General features: G+C 32.3%; 1 pseudogene; it reads left to right on the plus strand.

Moving 5' to 3' along the window:
• The first annotated feature begins 1,133 nt into the window (after positions 1 to 1,133).
• On the plus strand, positions 1,134 to 2,098 carry LOC147401265 (putative calcium-binding protein CML46 pseudogene; annotated as a pseudogene).
• The last annotated feature ends 5,271 nt before the right edge of the window (positions 2,099 to 7,369 follow it).

Consider the following 7,369-nt stretch of genomic DNA (forward strand, 5'->3'; position numbering starts at 1 on the left):
TAGGGTATTCTATTAATCATGGGCTCTAGACATTTATAATTCATAATTTTTTTTTATTTTTTTTTTAAATTAAGGTATCCAGGTCTCTTAGAGCACTTAACTAATCCTCAGGGCATGTATAATCCCCTCCCCTCATCACGTACCAAGTAGTTTATGGGATAAATCCCTAAGGGTGGCCCCTAGGAAGTGATTCAAAATCAAGATCTCCACTTCTTGAGACGTGATCTTGGCCACCTTACCAACCATTCGGGGTTTCTAAAATATAGGGCCGGTGTGCAAATTCTACACATAAATATAAAGACTATAAATATGTAAAATATAGTATATCGGGCTTGGTGCACACTAGCTTGCTGCCATACTTAAGGTTGTCACTGGATTGGATCAGGCCTGAAATCCAATCCGTTCTAATCTAATAACTTTATGTCTGGATCGATGTTTTGGATTCCAATAAGGTTTCTATGCAATATTTTATTGGATTTGATCTGTGTCAAACATGTTCTGATCCGATAATATGTTAGAAAGTACATAAATTATATTATATATTTGTTAATGTATATAAAGTTTACTTAGATTTTATACATAAAATCAACTTTGGCCTTATTTGGACCCAATCCGATTGGATCTGAATCTTAACATTGAGATCCGATAACAATCCAATCTGACAAAGTCAGATCCGATGCATATCGGATCAGTCAGGACCCGATCCAATTCTGATTGGATCGGTACCAAATCAACCTCAATCCGGATCTGATCCACTGACAGCCCTTTGGCCCGTTGACAAAACAGGCCCATTAATAGCCCTACGGATAAGGGTTTCAGGTCTTTGAGATGGGTCCCATCCTTCAGAGACTTGTTCACTCTCCCCCATTGACTCTCTCCACTTCCAAGAAACTTCAAAAACGTTTCATGTATTTTTCCTTGTCATTAAAGACCAAACTCTTAAGTTCATGGAAATTCCCAAAAAAAAGATTCAATCAAACACGACAGCCTTGCCTTCTCTCTTTCTCTCACACGTTATAGAAAAAAAAATTCTAATTGCAGGTGTTGGGAACCTTCCTTCGGTTGCATTGTTTTTCCAAATGAACGTTTGTATTTTCTTTCCATCTTCCTCACATTAAACTATGTTTCATCATAGAGACGTTTTCCTAACTTCGAAAATCTACCACTTTATATAAACAACCCACTTCTCTTCCTCCCTCACATCATCAATTATACTAACAAGTATCTCATTCATTTCTCTCCATAAACCCATATATATTTCTACTGTTCTACATCACCTTAAACAATGGAGAAGACATCACCAAACACCTTCTCAACTTATTTATTATTAGCTACCTTTGTTGGGTCTCTCTTATTTCCTGGGATTCTCAATTGGGTCATTAGAATTCATATGTTTTACTCAGGTTTTTTTCTATGTTTCTACCAATATTCCCAACTTGACTTCATCTTTGATAAATCGAAGTGTCAGTTGGAGAAGAAAAACTCGAATTCTGAACTATTGGGTCAGAATTTTGTTACTAATAACAAAGGAGATGATGGGAAGCTAAGTAGAGAAGATGTGGAGATGGTGATGGAAAAGTTGAGATTTGTTTCAAACCCATATGGTGAAAAGCTTCAGGAGAGGTTGGGTTTGGATGAGATTTCTGTTCTATTTGAGGACAAGGAGCCAAGTGTGGAGGAGGTGAAAGTAGCTTTTGATTTGTTTGATGAGAACAAAGATGGGTTTGTGGATGCAAAAGAGTTACAAAGAGTTCTTTGTAGTTTGGGTTTCAGGGAAGGAGCAGAGGTGGAGACATGCAAAATGATGATCAGAGCCTTTGATGTTAATGGAGATGAACGGATAGATTTCAATGAGTTTGTCAAATTAATGGAGAAAAGTTTTTGCTGATTGATCCATCGGTCGGGATTAAACACCCACAACGTTTGGGATTTGTACTTCTTCAGGAGTCATGTTTCATGGAAACAATTAAGAAAGTGAAGTTTACAAAAACTTCGGTGTAGACCCAAAGGGATTTCCCCGTAGTACTTGTAACCTTGAATAAGAGATTTGTGCCCCAAATAGCACATGATAATATTAATTTTACAATTATTTATCTAAGACGGTGTTTGTTTGCATTATTTTTCAGCGTTTATTATTGAAAAAAATTAAATTCAGCACTTTTGTCAAAATAGCACGTTTGTTTACTCTATATTTTCAACACTTATTACTGAAAATAAGTGAAAAAAATTCAGCACTATTTTAATGTTGAAAAAAAGTGTTGAAACGATAAGCACTTTGCTTTTTTCAACACAGACAAGTATGCCCTTTGTTTTTTTGAGTATGGATAAGTATGCCCTTATTCTTAAAAGGATACCTCTTATATCTCATGGATAATTATATAAACACCCCACAAATTAATAAACCCACACCATAGTTAAATTATTTTGTCTTATATGGGTTAAAAGTTTTGGAATGAATTGATTTTTATTGATGATGATCTCTACAATGAGGAGATCGTCCTCACAAAAAATCAGCACATCTTGAAACTTCTAACCCTATCAAAACAAGTTCAAGAACCGTAAATTGTCCCCTTTTTTTTTTAAAAAACTATTTTTGACGAGTTAGAAGTTTTAAAATAGACTAATTTTTTATGAGGATGATCTTTAAACCATATAAAACATCCTCACTAAAAATTTGCTCATTCCAAAAACTTTAACCCATATAAAACAAAACAAAAAATGGCAATAGTGTGGGTTGCCCTTATTAATTCATAGGGTACTTTTATAATTACACATCTTTCATTTCCATCGAAAATTATTCATCCAAAATTAAGTTCTTTTAAAATTGATTTCAAATTTTGGTGACTTGTATGACATTATTATTTTTAATTTGAAATTTGTAGGCTTTTATAAATAGAAATTATTATTTATAAATTGAAGATTTGAGTATTATTTATTATTTAAAAATAAATTATATTTTAATTTTATAAGAAATAATATATTTTATTATGTTTGGTAATAAATAAGCATTTGAAACATGCAAACAATGTATAATATGATTGTAAGGGTAACAAAGACAAATTACCAGTTTCAGCAATGCGTAACAAACATGATTTAGCATCTAAACAAACAACTTTTTCAACACTTAAATTCAACGCTTATAAGTTTCAGCGCTTAATGCTATTCAGCACTTATTTTTTTCAGTTTAACAAACAACACCTAAATCGATTTCCTTCTCGAAAAGAGTAATTATAGAAGCCAAACAAAGGCATTTGAGCGTGCCATGTGAATAATCCTGATTGTTCCATAAGATATTTACTTGACACGTCAAATGCCTAAGTAAAGATAGGAGCCTAACTACGTTAGTCATACCTGATCTACTTTCTTTTTTTAACTTTCACTACTTTTGACTTGGAAAATTTTCTTTTCTTTCATTTTTGGCACATGTGTGTGAGTGGGTGGGGGTTGAGGCTCATGGGAATTAATCTCCTATGAACTCCAACCCATCGTGGAGCCAATGGGAATGGGGTCAAGCATCAATAGCAACCCAACCATTTTAAGAATTCTAGGGCATGTGTCCTCTAGGATCACCAAGGGAATTGAGGATTTCCTTCTTAATCACTCATAGTTACATACAAACCATGTAATTGTTATGATTTGAGGAGCCAGGGGCGGAGTTAGGATTTTCTTGTAGTGGGGGCAAATTATGGTTAGTTGTATAGTTGAAGAACTTGAAGATGAATGGTCATAGGGAGAAATTCAAAGGTTTTTGATTAAAAGTTAAAGAAAATGATATTTAGGTCATTTTCAATTAGTATATGAGAAGGCCCGATTAAGAGGCAATGTCATCAACAAAAAATTGAAGGGAGGGGGCAAAAATTGGAGGAAGGTGTGAGGGTGTGGGGGCAAATGGGAAGAGAGGTGAGAGAGTAGGAACAAATGGGGTATGTAATTAGTTGAAAATATAGGGGTGTCTCAAAGTTCTGTGGGGGTAATTTCCCCCACTAGCTCCTTACTAGCTCCGCCTTTATGAGGAGCCTAATGGTATTGTGCAACAAAGAGTATTGTTCATCACTTCATAGTGTTTGCTAGTTGAATTCGACGCTAAGCACCTAGAGGTATTTTTGTAATTTTATTGGTATTATATAAAATCCTAGGTTCTTTTTCTTGGGGTATACATTTTCATTTATTCAATGAAATGGTGAGACCTGTAACAACAAGTATTCTCTTTACAGTGGAATCGGTGTGATCCATGGACGTATCGCCTCAATCTTGAACAATGTTTCAGAAATCAAATCGATGAACCAACCGAACGTTTGCTTAATTGGCCAGATCAAGGTTTGAATAGGGTTCAATTCAATTGGACCGCTTTCTACATGTATGGGAAAAACTTGCATAGACCATGTAGAGCTTAGACCGAGGTCTACATTTGGACCATGTGGACTGCCTTGTTGGTCCAAATGACAACTCGACCCTCTTGTTTGTAGTCTGCCCCCTCCCCGCGAAAAGTACTTTTTTGAAGTCAGATCTTGAGTTTAAAAATGGACAGTCATTTGAACTCTTAGATTTAAAATTTAAATCCAACGATAAAAACATCTCTTTTTTCAAATATTTTTTTTGAGAATTCATAAAATTTTATGCTCTACGTACATGAGGCACCCGGAGTTGTATATGGGCCCCACGTTGACATGTGAACCATAGAAATAGATGGTCCTTGGGTCCATTTAAAAAAAAAATCTTGCTTGCAAACATTTGAAATCCTTCTAAAGAACACATTAATTGTGTTGGACATGATTTTTAATTACATCTCATGAGACCAGTTAAAAGTACTTGTATTTAGGAAAAGTTGGGCTGGATCCATGTGAGCTGGATGAGTTGGAGCAGATCTGTATAACTTCTGTCTTATATCTTCCATGCTAGCCCTGAGACAAACACGGTCCCCGGTTTTCGCTTCTAAATTAATTATATTTAGATTGAAAAAGATATGATATTTAATATCAAAATATTAATTTTAAGATTTTACTACCAATCAAATATTTCTTTTAATAACTTTAGCTTATTGAACCAAGAAAATATCATAAATACATTTCCATTTTTGATGATGTGTATCGAGAGGATTGAAAATTCACAAACAAGGATAATAATATTTTACCTTCCAAAAAAGAATATTTAATATTTAATGCTAAAAGATTCCTTGCAAGGTTACACAACTTATCAAATCTTTCTTCTCGATGATGATGATGATGATGATAACAATAATAATAATAATAATAATAATTTGATTGTAATGTACACTGTTCATTTAACCAAGTTGGTATGATTGATAGGTTTTTTTTTTTTTTTTGAATAATGATTTTCTAACTTGAAAATCTTCACTCGGCTGACATGGCAAGGACATGGAATCATAGATTATTTTGTCCGGGATACACAATTGAACATCCCCATAAAAGATGTGCAGTTGTGTATCCCAAGGAAAAAGATCTATGATTATGTGTCTTTTAGTCAAGTGAAGATTTTCTAGTTAGAAGATCAAGACTTTTTTTTTTTTTCCCTTTTCATTGTGTAATAGCAAATGGATCTTAAGATCCTCAACAATCCTATGATATGAATGCAGATGATCAATTATGGAAATTTGAGAGTTAGAATGTATTGAAATAAAAAAATCTATCATACAACATTTGTTATATTTAGATGGAACTAAAATAAGATAATTCCAAAATAATTTGGTAGGATACTAAAATTTTTCAAACTTTATTCTTAATAAATATAGTGACAAAGGAATAATTCGTCAAGAAAACTCTGGAAAAAGTCAATAAAGTCAGGAAAACATAAGATAAATTAAAAGATAAAAATAATTTTTTGAGTATAAAAAATGTAATAACTAAGCACTTCATTATTAAATGATAAAATAATACTAAATAAATATTAAAAGTAAAAAATAATGTGTGATTTTTTTTCTTCAGAAAATCATTGATTAATCATGATATTTTGAAAAATCAAATTTTTTTTTCAAAACTTGGTGATTTAATCAACAACTATTAATTAAAATCGTGATCATAGATTTTTGTCACTATGACCCTTTCTTTGTTTGTATTGTGAATTGAGCCATACAAATGTTATTAATACTAATGTATGTTTTTAAATTTTCAAAATCTAATTGAATCCCGTTGATTTGGTTGAGTGAATAATTAAAGGTAAATTTAAAGTTAAAGAATATTCCCAGTCTAAATTTGAATTTAATTTAGTCCAAATTCCTGGTAAGAGGATTTTTTTTTTTTATTAATGTTATGGATATGATAACTTTATAAAAATGAGCTTTCGATTATTTAAAATTAAAGCTACCAGGAATTTTTTTTTAATAATGTTATGGATATGATAACTTTATAAAAATGAGCTTTCGATTCTTTAAAATTAAAGCATATTCTCAAATCGGGGGTGGGGGGGGGGGGGGGGGGGGGGGGGCTTCTATTGGCATCCCAACTTGTATTTATTTTGGCATCCAACTTGTATTTATTTTGTTTTCTTCATTTTTAATTGGGGCGTATAAGTAAAAATTGAGGTGCCAATAGCAATTCTTTTTTCAAAACACCATGCCTCTATAATCACTTCGGGTAATTTTCAAAACACAATCAAATTGCAATCCACGCCTCTATGTTCATGGTGGTTAATTTTCAAGTAATCATGTTCCTAGTTTTCATAATCAAATCAAATTGCAATCCACGCTCCTATCTACATATTTTTGTTCTACTTGGTATGACATGACCAAGTTAAAAAATTATTATTAATTAAAAAATAACTCCCATAATTCCACTAGCCCTCTGCCAATAACCACTTTTTTTAATAAAAAACTATTTTTAAATAAAACTCCCTTATCTTTGCATTTAAATTTAATAGAATAAGAGATTTTAGTAAAAATAAGAATAATGATAAACTGGCTCCCCTACTACTCTCTAGACGCGATGTGCATAGACCCATTGATTTTTCCTTAGGATACACTATTGCACATCCCCATAAATGTGTGCAGTTGTGTATCCCAAGAAAAAAATCTATGATTCTATACACATGTCACGTCACTAAAGTAGGGAATTTAAAAATCACAATTTTTAAAATAAATCAAATTGCAATCCCATGCCCATATATTCATGGCGATTAGTTTTTTAAGTAATCATGTTAGATAGTTTTCAAAACCCAACAAATTACAATTCACACCCTTATATTCATATTGGTTAGTTTTTTAAAATTACAATAACAAAAATTCCTCTTACTAGTTGCCGTGTAATCTTCAAAATTAATATTTTAAATTATAAATAGGTCCTTCTAATTTTACTAATAGATGGCTGAGTAAATGTGTTTCAAGTGTTGGATAACAAATTTTGGAAAATGCAAAATA

Source organism: Akebia trifoliata, chromosome 5 (genome assembly GCF_017979445.1).
Source record: "Akebia trifoliata isolate Shusen 1 chromosome 5, ASM1797944v1, whole genome shotgun sequence".
Classification (NCBI taxonomy): domain Eukaryota; kingdom Viridiplantae; phylum Streptophyta; class Magnoliopsida; order Ranunculales; family Lardizabalaceae; genus Akebia; species Akebia trifoliata.